The following is a 17,176-nucleotide window of genomic DNA, read 5'->3' as shown; positions in this document are numbered from 1 at the left end:
ATACATACATACTTACCTTATGTTCCCACGCAGGTCGGTCCTCTTCTCCAGTAGAATCCAAGGGGTACCTGTTGAAGAAATTATACTCACCAGATCCAGTGGTCCAGGCTCCTCGGCAAATCCAGGGATAATCCACGTACTTGAATAAAACAAAAAAACGGTTGCCCGACCACGAACTGAAAGGTGACCCATGTTTGCACATGGGTCACCTTCCCACGAATGCCAGAAACCCACTTTGCCTTCTGGCTAAGTGGGTTTCTTCAGCCAATCAGGGAGTGCGACGTTGTAGCACTCTCCTGATCAGCTGTGTGCTCCTGTCCTCACTGACAGGCGGCACACGGCAGTGTTACAATGTAGCGCCTATGCGCTACATTGTAACCAATGATGGGAACTTTCTGCTCAGCGGTGACGTCACTTTAGGTCAACCGCAGGGCAGAAAGTTCCCATCATTGGTTACAATGTAGCGCATAGGCGCTACATTGTAACACTGCCGTGTGCCGCCTGTCAGTGAAGACAGGAGCACACAGCTGATCAGGAGAGTGCTACAACGTGGCACTCCCTGATTGGCTGAAGAAACCCACTTAGCCAGAAGGCAAAGTGGGTTTCTGGCATTCGTGGGAAGGTGACCCATGTGCAAACATGGGTCACCTTTCAGTTCGTGGTCGGGCAACCGTTTTTTTGTTTTATTCAAGTACGTGGATTATCCCTGGATTTGCCGAGGAGCCTGGACCCCTGGATCTCGTGAGTATAATTTATTCAACAGGTACCCCTTGGATTCTACTGGAGAAGAGGACCGACCTGCGTGGGAACATAAGGTAAGTATGTATGTATGTATGTGTGTATGTATGTAATAAAATTATACTTTCACGGTGTGTGTGTCTTGTGTTTTTTTGGGTATTTTTTTAGTGGTAGTACTACAGGTACCAGCGGGCCCGTTTTTCCGCCGCATGCTGGTACTTGTGGTTCTCCAAGTACCAGCATGCGGGGGAGGCTTGCTGGGACTTGTAGTACTGCTACTAAAAACAATATCTTTTATTTTACAACAAAGGCTATCAGCCCTCCCATCCGCAGCCCATTGGATGGGGGGGACAGCCTCGGGCTTCACCCCTGGCCCTTGGGTGGCTGGGGGGGGGGGACCCCTTGATTGAAGGGGTTCCCACTCCCCCAGGGTACCCCGGCCAGGGGTGACTAGTTGGATTTTTGATGCCACGGCCGCAGGGCGCTGTATAAAAGTGACCCCCGGCTGTGGCATTATCTGTCCAGCTAGTGGAGCCCGGTGCTGGTTTTAAAAATACGGGGGACCCCTACTCTTTTTGTCCCCCGTATTTTTGGGACCAGGACCAGGCGCAGAGCCCGATGCTGGTTGCTTAAATATGGGGGAACCCCTGTCATTTTTTTCCACATATTTCTGCAACCAGGATCGGCTCAAAGAGCCCGAGGCTGGTTATGCTTAGGAGGGGGGACCCCACGCATTTTTTTTAAAAAAATTACATTGTTTACTTTAAAAAAAAAAAAAAAAAAACCCCAGCACGGATCACACAAATCCGGCCGAGATTGATTGTAAAAAAAAACGGCAGTGTTTTGCTAATCACTGCCGTTAAATTAGGTAAAAAAACACGAATGACATCGACATCGGAAGAAAAGAAAAACACGAATACGACAGCTTAGTAAATTAGTCGTAATCCATTCAAAAAGTTGCAGTTTTACACTGTCGATGTCATTCGTGATTGAACTTTGACCTTTTTTCGGAAATTACGAATCTTAGTAAATAAACCCCAGAGAGAGAGTATGCCAGCACACACCCCAGCGCTATATGTCCCAGGAGTCACACAGTAACTTAGTGTTAACCCAGTAGCTGCTTGATATACTGTTTTTGCGCCAAATTTATGTGCCCCCCCTCTCTTTTTACCCTCTTCTTCCATGATTCAGCAGGGGAGAGCCTGGGGAGCTTCCTCTCAGCGGAGCTGTGGAGAGAAAATGGCGCTGGTGAGTGCTGAGGAAGAAGCCCCGCCCCCTCAGCAGCGGGCTTCTGTCCCGCGTTTCTGTGTAAAAATATGGCGGGGGCCCATGCATATATACAGTGCCCAACTGTATATATGCCCACTTTTGCCAAGAGGTCTCTACTTGCTGCCCAGGGCGCCCCCCCCCCTGCGCCCTGCACCCTACAGTGACCGGAGTATGTGGGTTTAGTGTGGGAGCAATGGCGCACAGCTGCAGTGCTGTGCGCTACCTCATATGAAGACTGGAATCTTCTGCCGCCGATTTCGAAGTCTTCTTGCTTCTGACACCGGCTAATGGTGTCCAGTAGCCTAAGAAGCAGGACCTATCTTCAGTGAGTAGGGCTGCTTCTCTCCCCTCAGTCCCACGTATCAGAGAGTCTGTTGCCAGCAGATCTCTCTGAAAATAAAAAAACCTAACAAATTACTTTCTTTTTAGCAAGCTCAGGAGAGCTCACTAAGTAGCACCCAGCTCGTCCGGGCACAGATTCAAACTGAGGTCTGGAGGAGGGACATAGAGGGAGGAGCCAGAGCACACCAGTATCCAAATTCTTTCCTAAAGTGCCCTGTCTCCTGCGGAGCCCGTCTATTCCCCATGGTCCTTACGGAGTCCCCAGCATCCACTAGGACGTTAGAGAAAAGCAGAATGGACAAGAGGAACATCGACAACTGTCATAGTCCAGGATAATGTCACTGCTGACCAGAGCCACCATCAGAACTTGTGGGGCCCTGTAAAGATTCAACAGACAGAGCCCCTGCAATTGCCAGTATAAAACCATTGCAGCTGAGCAGATCTATGTAGTGTGTGGCTGCATGACACTGGATGTGTGGCTGTACACTGCATAGATCTGCTTAGCTGCAATGCTTTTCTACTGACCATTACAATTAGCTTCCTATAATTAGAATAATCAGGCTTCCTGTGCAGGAGTAAATAGCTTCACGTGTAAGGTGTGTGACTGCAATGTGAGAGGTCCTGGGTATGACATCACTGAGAAATATGTGTTTTAAATAAAGTATGCAGATATCCCTCTGTGCTTTCCAGAGCCTGTCTGCCTGCCCCGCCTCCCACGCATCAGCAGAACATCAGGCATTGACAGGGAGGCCAACAGCTTGCCGATAATTCTGACATCCAACTGCAGGGCCGACGCATATGTCTGTAAACAACGTTGTTCACAGACATATCACTGGTACACACTGGCCGATGGACCATAAATATATCAGTCATTCAATTGCACGGCCGATATATCGACGAGTGTGTACAGACCTTTAGTCACGGACATCCTCTTGTTAGCAAGAAGCAGCTCACAGTTGCAATCATTGGGGCGCTGCGGGGGACGCAGTTAATTTCCCGACAGGTGGGATCCCGACGGTCAAAATCCCAATGCCGAAATTCCGACATCCATTTCCTGAAACCCCACTTGGGTAAAAACTCTGCTGTTGATTTGAACACAGCACTCCCGCCGTGTATTGTGGTGGAGCACACTCCGCTCCTTGTATGGACACTCGATGTGTGGTGTGTCACAGCTCCACTATGCTACAGCAGCCGGCATCTGCTCCTTCAGGGATCTATGTGATGATGACGCATTTCCCCGCCTTTGTAACAATCAGCAGTTTCCTCAGATCGCCCAATGGGAATATTACACTGCAGCGAGGAGTTCTATTGGAGAGTTTTGCAAGGAGTTTGGAATACACATCCCTCTGGATGAGGCCGTCATGAAAGGTTAATAGCACCAGTGGCCACGAGGACTCACTAACTAACCCTTAGAGATTTGACACTGCATCATTAGCGGAAAACTCTTCATTATTCCTGCTTATCAGCAATCCTTATACTATCTATCGCTGTTGCTTTCCCTATGCTGAACTAACTTAGCCTTTTTTGCTCAACACGCGCTTACTTTTAATTGCTTCTAACTAATGTGCACAGATCTAAAACTGCTTTTGCTGGATAATTCCCAGTATTTTTATTGCTTGTCAGATTTAGATCATTTGGGTGTAATCTTGTTATGACTGCAGCAATAATTTATGTATTATGCCGGCCGGCTAACGTCCGAATATAAACTGTTAAATTCAGAGACTTTGATACATTTTGGTAATTATTTTTTAAATAAAAGTAACGTCTTTGTTCACATACCAGCGATTTTCTCATTCTTTGTAAAAATTCTATTACATATGGGCCTTAATGTGTTGCTGTTACTGCAAAGAAAAAAAAGGATTTTAATGTAAAATATCAAGAATGACAACATCATGGTGATTTCAATTATATAAAATGACTGATATATCACATAATATACCTTATATGGTCAAAAGGTTAACATGGACAATAGCTGGCACAATAAAAATGCAAGCTTCAGTGTGTGCCCCCCAAAATCATAACCAGCACTGGACTTCTAGAGCCAGTCCTGGTTCAGGAACTGCAAGGTAAAAACCAGAATCAGGCTCTTGAGCTGGTCCTGGTGCTGGAACTATGGGGAAAAAATTGCACAGGGTCCTCCGTATTTCCAGGACCAGCACCAGGCTCTTACTAGCATTTGGGTAATGCCACAGCCAGGGGGGACACTTGATGGGGTCTCCCAGGGTTAGGGTGAAGCACGGGGCTATCCAATGCACCCCTTTGTGGTGGGTGCGGGGTTGGTATCTTTTTAGTGAAAGTTACAGTAAAATAATATTGTCTTTTAGAGGAGGACTGCAGGTCCCAGCAAGCTTCCCCCGCATGATGGTACTTGGAGAACCACAAGTCCCAGCATGTGGGGCATTAAGGGCCCGCTGCCACCTATAGACCCTCTGTAAAAGAAATATTATAATAAACACAGAACACACACATACAGTATACTCACCCTGTCCCTGGCAGCAGTCAGTCCCCTTGTCCAGTAGAATCTGCTACATGGATAAAAAAATATATACATGGTCACCTAACCCTGGACGCAGGTGGGTCCTCTTCTTTATGGGGTTAAAAAAAAAGAAAACTGAATGTCTCGATCCCTCTGGACACAGCAGCACTATATGTACATACTGTACAAACAGCGTGGTTCCCACAAGTGGCGGAACCCACATGAGTTCCCACACTTGCAGGGCTGCAGTCAGCGGTAGCTACCATGTAAACAGCCCACTGATTGGCTGTGAGTGGCCTGTCTGTCAATCAGACTGTCTATCTCCCTTTAGTAAATGTCCGTGTTTGAAAAAAAAAATCACACAACACACCCAAGATCGCAAACTCGGTCAAACACGATACTTAGTAAATTTAGCCCTAAAAAAAAAAATCAATGTTAAATAGTCCCCTTATAATCTCCGCTGTTTGTGAATGACCTCGCTCCATGGCCCTCATTCCGAGTTGTTCGCTCTGTAATTTTCTTCGCTATGTTCGCACTGCGACTGCGCCAAGAAGATTTGCTATGCAGTTAGGTATTTTACTCACGGCATTACAAGGTTTTTTCTTCATTCTGGTGATCGTAATGTGATTGACAGGAAGTGGGTGTTTCTGGGCGGAAACTGGCCGTTTTATGGGTGTGTGTGAAAAAACGCTGCCGTTTCTGGGAAAAACGCGGGAGTGTCTGATGAAACGGGGGAGTGACTGGGCGAACGCTGGGTGTGTTTGTGACGTCAAACCAGGAACGAAACTGACTGAACTGATCGCAGTTGCCGAGTAAGTGTGGAGCTACTCAGAAACTGCTAAGAAGTGTCTATTCGCAATTCTGCTAATCTTTCGTTCGCAATTTTACTATGCTAAGATTCACTCCCAGCAGGCGGCGGCTTAGCGTGTGCAAAGCTGCTAAAAGCAGCTTGCGAGCGAACAACTCGGAATGACCACCCATGTTTTTTCCCCCTATAAAGTTAAAAAGTTTGGGTTACTAGAGGTAATTTTTTTTGACCGTATTCTCAGAAATAAATGTAACTTCTATTCTGAAGATGACTTCTTGCAAGACAGTCCGTTCAATTGTCTAGAATATCTCATTGTTTCCAGTTTAATTAAGACAGTTCACCGTTCATCTGAGGACACTGATTAAATGAGCATTGTTACTGTTTAAGTGACAGAAGTCGTGCAGAGCTCCTGTACTCTCTACATTCTTCTCTCTCTATTCATATCTCTCCCTATTAACAAGACAATATGGGCACAGTTTGTCCATTCACCATATCTACACAATATTAAGACACTTCAGGTGCAACTGTCAACCCAAATGCACAACTCAATTGGTGTCTTTATCGCATCAAATAAAGATCTGGCTGAGTGTCTGTGGGGAAGACGTGCAGCGACAGTTTTGCCTGAAAGAAATGTCAAAAGATGGAGAACATATTGAAAAGCTCTATTGCCTTCTGTGTCCCCAGTTAGCACTTAACTGATGGGAAGGTGCATCCTCTCTTGTCTCTTGTGCTCACAAGTCCTTCAGAGCAAATTACGGATACTTTTATAGCAGAACAAAATGCGCATTACAACATTTCAAAAGAAGAACGGTACAATCCACATGTGAAATGCTTGACAGTAATAAGAATGGATTATACACTATCGGTCAGAAGCAATAGAACACCCATTTTTCCAGTTTTTATTAAATGTCAGCAATTAAAGTCCAGTGAATAACCTGGAATGGTACAAAGATAAATGCTAGAGGTTAAAACATTTTTTAGGTGATCAAAAACTGGAAAACAAAAAGAGATGTGCGCCGGACTATTTTTGCTGGTTTTGGTGTTGGTTTTGGCTCTAATTCGTCATCTGGTTTTGGTTTTGTATTTAAGAAAAAAATTTTTTTTTATTTGGTTTGATTTACATTTTTTGGACAACGGACAATACAGAGTCACACTGCTTAAAGTTATATGTGAACACAGTGGGTGGGGTATGGCCTGCAGAGTCAGTGCAACACTACTGTGTGACAGAATTAGACTAAGGGGACTGGACACAGCTTGTAGATGGGCACAGTGACAGCGCCGGCCTGGGGGTAAGTAATTCTTCCAATGGTGGGGTCCCCTCCCCCACAAGGTGCAATGTGTCTGACTGTATGTGGGCGGGAAGTATTAACATATATGTACTAACATATGTGATTAATATCACAATGTAGTGAAGGAGGCCCCCCGCGATACCTGTTGTGGTATGCGGGGGGTCTCCGTCACTTCCCTGGGGTCTCCGCCGGCTGTTTTGCTAGGGGGAGGAGGAGTGGATCTTCCGGGAATAGGGCTGCCTAGAAGAAGGTATGGCGGGGAAGAGGTGTCTACAACAGTGCGGGGGAGGTGGCGGGTTGTGGCGGCCGGCGTTAAGAAACCCATAGGCGTCTATAGGGTACTGCTATCCAAATATGGCGATACCCTCAGGGGTGAAAACATGGCAGAACCCCAAAAAGTTTTTGGTTTTTTTTGCATTTTCCCTTTAGTACATCCCGCCCTGTGTGAGAAACACAAAGTGAAGGAGGGGGAAGATGCAGGCTGAGAGACACAGAGTTAAGGAGGGGGACGCAGGCTGAGAGACACAGACTGAAGCAGGGGGACGCAGGCTGAAAGACACAGAGTGAAGGAGGGGGACGCAGGCTGAGAGACACAGAGTGAAGGAGGGGGACGCAGGCTGAGAGACACAGAGTGAAGGAGGGGGACGCAGGCTGAGAAACACAGAGTGAAGGAGGGGGAGGACACAGGCTGAGAGACACAGAGTGAAGGAGGGGGACGCAGGCTGAGAGACACAGAGTAAAGGAGGGGGATGCAGGCTGAGAGACACAGAGTGAAGGAGGAGGACGCAGGCTGAGAGACACAGAGTGAAGCAGGGGGATGCAGGCTTAGAGACACAGAGTGAAGGAGGGGGAGGACGCAGGCTGAGAGACACAGAGTGAAGGAGGGGGACGCAGGCTGAAAGACACAGACTGAAGCAGGGGGATGCAGGCTGAGAGACACAGAGTGAAGGAGGAGGACGCAGGCTGAGAGACACAGAGTGAAGGAGGGGGAGGACGCAGGCTGAGAGACACAGAGTGAAGCAGGGGGATGCAGGCTTAGAGACACAGAGTGAAGGAGGGGGAGGACGCAGGCTGAGAGACACAGAGTGAAGTAAGGGGATGCAGGCTGAGAGACACAGAGTGAAGGAGGAGGACGCAGGCTGAGAGACACAGAGTGAAGGAGGGGGAGGATGCAGGCTGAGAGACACAGAGTGAAGGAGGGGGAGGACGCAGGCTGAGAGACACAGAGTGAAGCAGGGGGATGCAGGCTTAGAGACACAGAGTAAAGGAGGGGGAGGACGCAGGCTGAGAGACACAGAGTGAAGGAGGGGGATGCAGGCTGAGAGACACAGAGTGAAGGAGGGGGATGCAGGCTGAGAGACACAGAGTGAAGGAGGGGGATGCAGGCTGATAGTCACAGAGTGAAGGAGGGGGATGCAGGCTGAGAGACACAGAGTGAAGGAGGGGGGACACAGGCTGAAAGACACAGAGTAAAGGAAGGGGACGCAGGCTGAGAGACACAGAGTGAAGGAGTGGGATGCAGGCTGAGAGACACAGAGTGAAGGAGGGGGATGCAGGCTGAGAGACACAGAGTGAAGGAAGGGGACGCAGGCTGAGAGACACAGAGTGAAGGAGTGGGATGCAGGCTAAGAGACACAGAGTGAAGGAGGGGGATGCAGGCTGAGAGACACAGAGTGAAGGAGGGGGACACAGGCTGAGAGACACAGAGTGAAGGAGGGGGACGCAGGCTGAGAGACACAGAGTGAAGGAAGGGGACGCAGGCTGAGAGACACAGAGTGAAGCAGGGGGATGCAGGCTGAGAGACACAGAGTGAAGGAGGGGGGACACAGGCTGAGAGACACAGAGTAAAGGAGGGGGACGCAGGCTGAGAGTCACAGAGTGAAGGAGGGGGACGCAGGCTGAGAGACACAGAGTGAAGGAGGTGGATGCAAGCTGAGAAACTCAGAGTGAAGGAGGGGGACAAAAGTTTGTGCAGTCTCTGCACAGCTCAGGACTTACTCACTTGCTGCGACAATCCGGGATGTTGATGACGTATTGAACCCTCCTAGAAAATGGCCTGGCATGCCCGCGTTTCTCTGGACACTCCTAGAAAACGGTGAGTTGCCACCCACGAACGCCTTCTGCCTATCAATCTTCTTGCGATTGCCGGTGCGATTGCTTTCTTCATTCATTTTGTCGCTGCCTATCGATGCCCGTCGCCATCCAGCGATGCGCCTGCACATTGTGACCCATGTGCATGCGCATTACAGAACTGATTGCATGGCTGCAAAAATCTGCAGCGTTTGAACGGGTCTGAATGAGGCCCTCAGATTGAAGGAGGGGAGGACGCAGGCTGAGAGACACAGAATTAAAGGGGGCAGGCTGAGAGACACAGTTTTTAATGGGGCAGGCTGAGAGAAGCATGGTGAAGATGACGGTGTGGCTGAGAGACGCTGGGTTGGATGATGTTGTGGTTGAGAGATGCAGGGGGAAGATGACGGTGTGGTTAAGAGACGCTGGGGTGGATGATATTGTGGCTGAGAGATGCAGGAGGAAGATGATGGTGTGGCTGGGAGACAACGGGGAGAAGATGATGGTGTGGCTGAGAGACTCAGGGATGAAGATAGTGGTGTGGCTGAGAGACGATGCAGGAGGTAGAAGGTGAAACAGGTGGCATGAATCTGGTTGAACCTCTGTTGTATGACGATGACTTTGGTTATATTCTTACGCAAACAGGCATCATCCGGACCATGTCATTTCCTACATGAATAGTGAATACCGACTAAAGACGCTGTCTGCCCAGGAAGGATACATTTCTTCAGAGGTTCCCCATTGTGAGAAACTACCATATAATAATGCACATATGGAATGGAAATTAATGTTCTCAGAGTGATGAGAAATGGTGGCTTTTTCACCAGCAACGCCCCTTGTGGCATCGGTCCACACTTTTGGCTCATGCACAAAGTACCACTAAGACATTTTTCTACTTTCAACACTGCTTACACCCATGGATCTGGTTTGGGATGAGCTGGACAGAAAGGTGAAAGCACAACACCCTAGAAGTGCAGCACACCTGGGGGAGCTTCTGCAACAGTGCTGGGGAGAACGTGCACAGAGATATTTAATAGAGATGAGCGCCGAAAATTTTTCGGGTTTCGTGTTTTGGTTTTGGGTTCGGTTCCGCGGCCGTGTTTTGGGTTCGACCGCGTTTTGGCAAAACCTCACCGAATTTTTTTTGTCGGATTCGGGTGTGTTTTGGATTCGGGTGTTTTTTTTCCAAAAAACCTAAAAAACAGCTTAAATCATAGAATTTGGGGGTCATTTTGATCCCAAAGTATTATTAACCTCAAAAACCATAATATCCACTCATTTTCAGTCTATTCTGAATACCTCACACCTCACAATATTATTTTTAGTCCTAAAATTTGCACCGAGGTCGCTGGATGACTAAGCTAAGCGACCCTAGTGGCCGACACAAACACCTGGCCCATCTAGGAGTGGCACTGCAGTGTCACGCAGGATGGCCCTTCCAAAAAACACTCCCCAAACAGCACATGACGCAAAGAAAAAAAGAGGCGCAATGAGGTAGCTGTGTAAGTAAGATAAGCGACCCTAGTGGCCGACACAAACACCGGGCCCATCTAGGAGTGGCACTGCAGTGTCACGCAGGATGGCCCTTCCAAAAAACACTCCCCAAACAGCACATGACGCAAAGAAAAAAAGAGGCGCAATGAGGTAGCTGTGTGAGTAAGATAAGCGACCCTAGTGGCCGACACAAACACCGGGCCCATCTAGGAGTGGCACTGCAGTGTCACGCAGGATGGCCCTTCCAAAAAACACTCCACAAACAGCACATGACGCAAAGAAAAAAAGAGGCGCAATGAGGTAGCTGTGTGAGTAAGATAAGCGACCCTAGTGGCCGACACAAACACCGGGCCCATCTAGGAGTGGCACTGCAGTGTCACGCAGGATGGCCCTTCCAAAAAACACTCCCCAAACAGCACATGACGCAAAGAAAAAAAGAGGCGCAATGAGGTAGCTGTGTGAGTAAGATAAGCGACCCTAGTGGCCGACACAAACACCGGGCCCATCTAGGAGTGGCACTGCAGTGTCACGCAGGATGGCCCTTCCAAAAAACACTCCCCAAACAGCACATGACGCAAAGAAAAAAAGAGGCGCAATGAGGTAGCTGTGTGAGTAAGATAAGCGACCCTAGTGGCCGACACAAACACCGGGCCCATCTAGGAGTGGCACTGCAGTGTCACGCAGGATGGCCCTTCCAAAAAACACTCCACAAACAGCACATGACGCAAAGAAAAATTAAAGAAAAAAGAGGTGCAAGATGGAATTGTCCTTGGGCCCTCCCACCCACCCTTATGTTGTATAAACAGGACATGCACACTTTAACCAACCCATCATTTCAGTGACAGGGTCTGCCACACGACTGTGACTGAAATGACGGGATGGTTTGGACCCCCACCAAAAAAGAAGCAATTAATCTCTCCTTGCACAAACTGGCTCTACAGAGGCAAGATGTCCACCTCATCATCATCCTCCGATATATCACCGTGTACATCCCCCTCCTCACAGATTATCAATACGTCCCCACTGGAATCCACCATCTCAGCTCCCTGTGTACTTTGTGGAGGCAATTGCTGCTGGTCAATGTCTCCACGGAGGAATTGATTATAATTCATTTTAATGAACATCATCTTCTCCACATTTCCTGGATGTAACCTCGTACGCCGATTGCTGACAAGGTGAGCGGCGGCACTAAACACTCTTTCGGAGTACACACTTGTGGGAGGGCAACTTAGGTAGAATAAAGCCAGTTTGTGCAAGGGCCTCCAAATTGCCTCTTTTTCCTGCCAGTATAAGTACGGACTGTGTGACGTGCCTACTTGGATGCGGTCACTCATATAATCCTCCACCATTCTTTCAATGGGGAGAGAATCATATGCAGTGACAGTAGACGACATGTCCGTAATCGTTGTCAGGTCCTTCAGTCCGGACCAGATGTCAGCATCAGCAGTCGCTCCAGACTGCCCTGCATCACCGCCAGCGGGTGGGCTCGGAATTCTGAGCCTTTTCCTCGCACCCCCAGTTGCGGGAGAATGTGTAGGAGGAGATGTTGACAGGTCGCGTTCCGCTTGACTTGACAATTTTCTCACCAGCAGGTCTTTCAACCCCAGCAGACTTGTGTCTGCCGGAAAGAGAGATCCAAGGTAGGCTTTAAATCTAGGATCGAGCACGGTGGCCAAAATGTAGTGCTCTGATTTCAACAGATTGACCACCCGTGAATCCTTGTTAAGCGAATTAAGGGCTCCATCCACAAGTCCCACATGCCTAGCGGAATCGCTCCGTGTTAGCTCCTCCTTCAATGTCTCCAGCTTCTTCTGCAAAAGCCTGATGAGGGGAATGACCTGACTCAGGCTGGCAGTGTCTGAACTGACTTCACGTGTGGCAAGTTCAAAGGGCAGCAGAACCTTGCACAACGTTGAAATCATTCTCCACTGCGCTTGAGACAGGTGCATTCCACCTCCTATATCGTGCTCAATTGTATAGGCTTGAATGGCCTTTTGCTGCTCCTCCAACCTCTGAAGCATATAGAGGGTTGAATTCCACCTCGTTACCACTTCTTGCTTCAGATGATGGCAGGGCAGGTTCAGTTGTTTTTGGTGGTGCTCCAGTCTTCTGTACGTGGTGCCTGTACGCCGAAAGTGTCCCGCAATTCTTCTGGCCACCGACAGCATCTCTTGCACGCCCCTGTCGTTTTTAAAAAAATTCTGCACCACCAAATTCAAGGTATGTGCAAAACATGGGACGTGCTGGAATTTGCCCATATTTAATGCACACACAATATTGCTGGCGTTGTCCGATGCCACAAATCCACAGGAGAGTCCAATTGGGGTAAGCCATTCCGCGATGATCTTCCTCAGTTGCCGTAAGAGGTTTTCAGCTGTGTGCGTATTCTGGAAACCGGTGATACAAAGCGTAGCCTGCCTAGGAAAGAGTTGGCGTTTGCGAGATGCTGCTACTGGTGCCGCCGCTGCTGTTCTTGCGGCGGGAGTCCATACATCTACCCAGTGGGCTGTCACAGTCATATAGTCCTGACCCTGCCCTGCTCCACTTGTCCACATGTCCGTGGTTAAGTGGACATTGGGTACAGCTGCATTTTTTAGGACACTGGTGACTCTTTTTCTGAGGTCTGTGTACATTTTCGGTATCGCCTGCCTAGAGAAATGGAACCTAGATGGTATTTGGTACCGGGGACACAGTACCTCCAACAAGTCTCTAGTTGGCTCTGCAGTAATGATGGATACCGGAACCACGTTTCTCACCACCCAGGATGCCAAGGCCTCAGTTATCCGCTTTGCAGTAGGATGACTGCTGTGATATTTCATCTTCCTCGCAAAGGACTGTTGGACAGTCAATTGCTTGGTGGAAGTAGTAAAAGTGGTCTTACGACTTCCCCTCTGGGATGACCATCGACTCCCAGCAGCAACAACAGCAGCGCCAGCAGCAGTAGGCGTTACACGCAAGGATGCATCGGAGGAATCCCAGGCAGGAGAGGAATCGTCAGAATTGCCAGTGACATGGCCTGCAGGACTATTGGCATTCCTGGGGAAGGAGGAAATTGACACTGAGGGAGTTGGTGGGGTGGTTTGCGTGAGCTTGGTTACAAGAGGAAGGTATTTACTGGTCAGTGGACTGCTTCCGCTGTCACCCAAAGTTTTTGAACTTGTCACTGACTTATTATGAATGCGCTGCAGGTGACGTATAAGGGAGGATGTTCCGAGGTGGTTAACGTCCTTACCCCTACTTATTACAGCTTGACAAAGGCAACACACGGCTTGACACCTGTTGTCCGCATTTCTGTTGAAATACTTCCACACCGAAGAGCTGATTTTTTGGGTATTTTCACCAGGCATGTCAGTGGCCATATTCCTCCAACGGACAACAGGTGTCTCCCCGGGTGCCTGACTTAAACAAACCACCTCACCATCAGAATCCTCCTGGTCAATTTTCTCCCCAGCGCCAGCAACACCCATATCCTCCTCATCCTGGTGTACTTCAACACTGACATCTTCAATCTGACTATCAGGAACTGGACTGCGGGTGCTCCTTCCAGCACTTGCAGGGGGCGTGCAAATGGTGGAAGGCGCATGCTCTTCACGTCCAGTGTTGGGAAGGTCAGGCATCGCAACCGACACAATTGGAGTCAGACTCTCCTTGTGGATTTGGGATTTCGAAGAACGCACAGTTCTTTGCGGTGCTACTGCTTTTGCCAGCTTGAGTCTTTTCATTTTTCTAGCGAGAGGCTGAGTGCTTGCATCCTCATGTGAAGCTGAACCACTAGCCATGAACATAGGCCAGGGCCTCAGCCGTTCCTTGCCACTCCGTGTGGTAAATGGCATATTGGCAAGTTTACGCTTCTCCTCCGACAATTTTATTTTAGGTTTTGGAGTCCTTTTTTTACTGATATTTGGTGTTTTGGATTTGACATGCTCTGTACTATGACATTGGGCATCGGCCTTGGCAGACGACGTTGCTGGCATTTCATCGTCTCGGCCATGACTAGTGGCAGCAGCTTCAGCACGAGGTGGAAGTGGATCTTGATCTTTCCCTAATTTTGGAACCTCAACATTTTTGTTCTCCATATTTTAATAGGCACAACTAAAAGGCACCTCAGGTAAACAATGGAGATGGATGGATACTAGTATACTTATGGATGGACTGCCGAGTGCCGACACAGAGGTAGCTACAGCCGTGGACTACCGTACTGTGTCTGCTGCTAATATAGACTGGATGATAATGATATGAAATCAATATATATATGTATATATAATATCACTAGTACTGCAGCCCGACAGGTAGATATATATTTATTAGGTAATGATGACTGATGACGGACCTGCTGGACACTGTCAGCTCAGCAGCACCGCAGACTGCTACAGTAAGCTACTATAGTAGTATGTATCAAGAAGAAAGAAAAAAAAAACACGGGTAGGTGGTATACAATTATGGATGGACTGCCGAGTGCCGACACAGAGGTAGCTACAGCTGTGGACTAACGTACTGTGTCTGCTGCTAATATAGACTGGATGATAATGATATGAAATCAATATATATATATGTATATATAATATCACTAGTACTGCAGCCGGACAGGTAGATATATATTTATTAAGTAATGATGACTGATGACGGACCTGCTGGACACTGTCAGCTCAGCAGCACCGCAGACTGCTACAGTAAGCTACTATAGGAGTATGTATCAAGAAGAGAGAAAAAAAAAACCACGGGTAGGTGGTATACAATTATGGATGGACTGCCGAGTGCCGACACAGAGGTAGCTACAGCCGTGGACTACCGTACTGTATCTGCTGCTAATATAGACTGGATGATAATGATATGAAATCAATATATATATGTATATATAATATCACTAGTACTGCAGCCGGACAGGTAGATATATATTTATTAGGTAATGATGACTGATGACGGACCTGCTGGACACTGTCAGCTCAGCAGCACTGCAGACTGCTACAGTAAGCTACTATAGTAGTATGTATCAAGAAGAAAGAAAAAAAAAAACCACGGGTAGGTGGTATACAATTATGGATGGACGGCCGAGTGCCGACACAGAGGTAGCTACAGCCGTGGACTACCGTACTGTGTCTGCTGCTAATATAGACTGGATGATAATGATATGAAATCAATATATATATGTATATATAATATCACTAGTACTGATGTCGGACAGGTAGATATATATTTATTAGGTAATGATGACTGATGACGGACCTGCTGGACACTGTCAGCTCAGCAGCACCGCAGACTGCTACAGTAAGCTACTATAGTAGTATGTATCAAGAAGAAAGAAAAGAAAAAAACCACGGGTAGGTGGTATACAATTATGGATGGACTGCCGAGTGCCGACACAGAGGTAGCTACAGCCGTGGACTAACGTACTGTGTCTGCTGCTAATATAGACTGGATGATAATGATATGAAATCAATATATATATGTATATATAATATCACTAGTACTGCAGCCGGACCGGTATATATATTTATTATGTAATGACTGATGACGGACCTGCTGGACACTGTCAGCTCAGCAGCACCGCAGACTGCTACAGTAAGCTACTATAGTAGTATGTATAAAGAAGAAAGAAAAGAAAAAAAACACGGGTAGGTGGTATACAATTATAATATTATATATATATTAATTATATACAATTATATATATATATATATATATTGTAACACTGTAGGGGTGCAAGGCGCCTTTTCCTGGGGAATATGGTAGCACGCAGCAGCTGAGGAACAACACAAGTCCAGTTTCTGGTACAACTGACCCCGGCCAGTTTTATTGAAACAGAAAATAAAACAAACCCCAAAATAAAAATACCTTGCCTATCCGGCACTAACTAAACATAAGATATTCCTAACTGTCACTAAACAAAACACAGAGTTCTTCAGTACATACTGTATAGCTCACTTGCATCAGAAAGCGTGTCTCTCACACACAGATCCCTCAGCCTTCCCAGGCAGTCTGCCCATACTAATCAGGTTAGCAGCACTATAACACACTTACACAGCTGAAACCCTGATTAGCCCTCTGTGAGGCCAAAGACCCGAACTGGGCCCAATGTCTAGAACTCGCCTTATCTCTCTCTCAGAGCCTTTACCCAGCTTTTACAGCAAACTGAAAAGGTTCAGACAAAACAAAAAGCATTTTTCCTAGAAGTTAACATTTTCTAAAACATGTAAGACAAGAACCTGGGACAAATATACCTGCCCTCAAACACTATCCCAGTGTTCTTGTCACATATCCCCCTCCCCTGTTTCGACCTAGGGGCCGGAACACTTGTAGCCCCCAAACAGAAGATGCGAGACAATGCATCTGCGTTGGCCAATTGTGTTCCCGGTCTATGTTCGACAGTAAACTTAAAGTCCTGCAACGCTAGAAACCATCTAGTTACACGAGCATTCTTGCCTCTATTTACATACATCCATTTTAAAGGGGCATGGTCTGTCACTAGTCTGAATTGTCTACCCAAGAGGTAATATCTCAAGGTATCTAGTGCCCACTTAATGGCCAAAGCCTCCTTTTCCACAATGGCATACCTTTTTTCATGCTCATTGAGTTTCCTACTCAAATAAATGATAGGGTGTTCGTCCCCATCTCTGGTTTGGGACAGCACAGCACCTATCCCTACCTCTGAGGCATCTGTCTGTACCACAAATTCTTTTGAAAAATCTGGTG

This window comes from Pseudophryne corroboree, chromosome 5 (assembly GCF_028390025.1).
Source record: "Pseudophryne corroboree isolate aPseCor3 chromosome 5, aPseCor3.hap2, whole genome shotgun sequence".
Lineage (NCBI taxonomy): Eukaryota > Metazoa > Chordata > Amphibia > Anura > Myobatrachidae > Pseudophryne > Pseudophryne corroboree.
Note: the sequence above shows the minus strand (reverse complement) of the source record.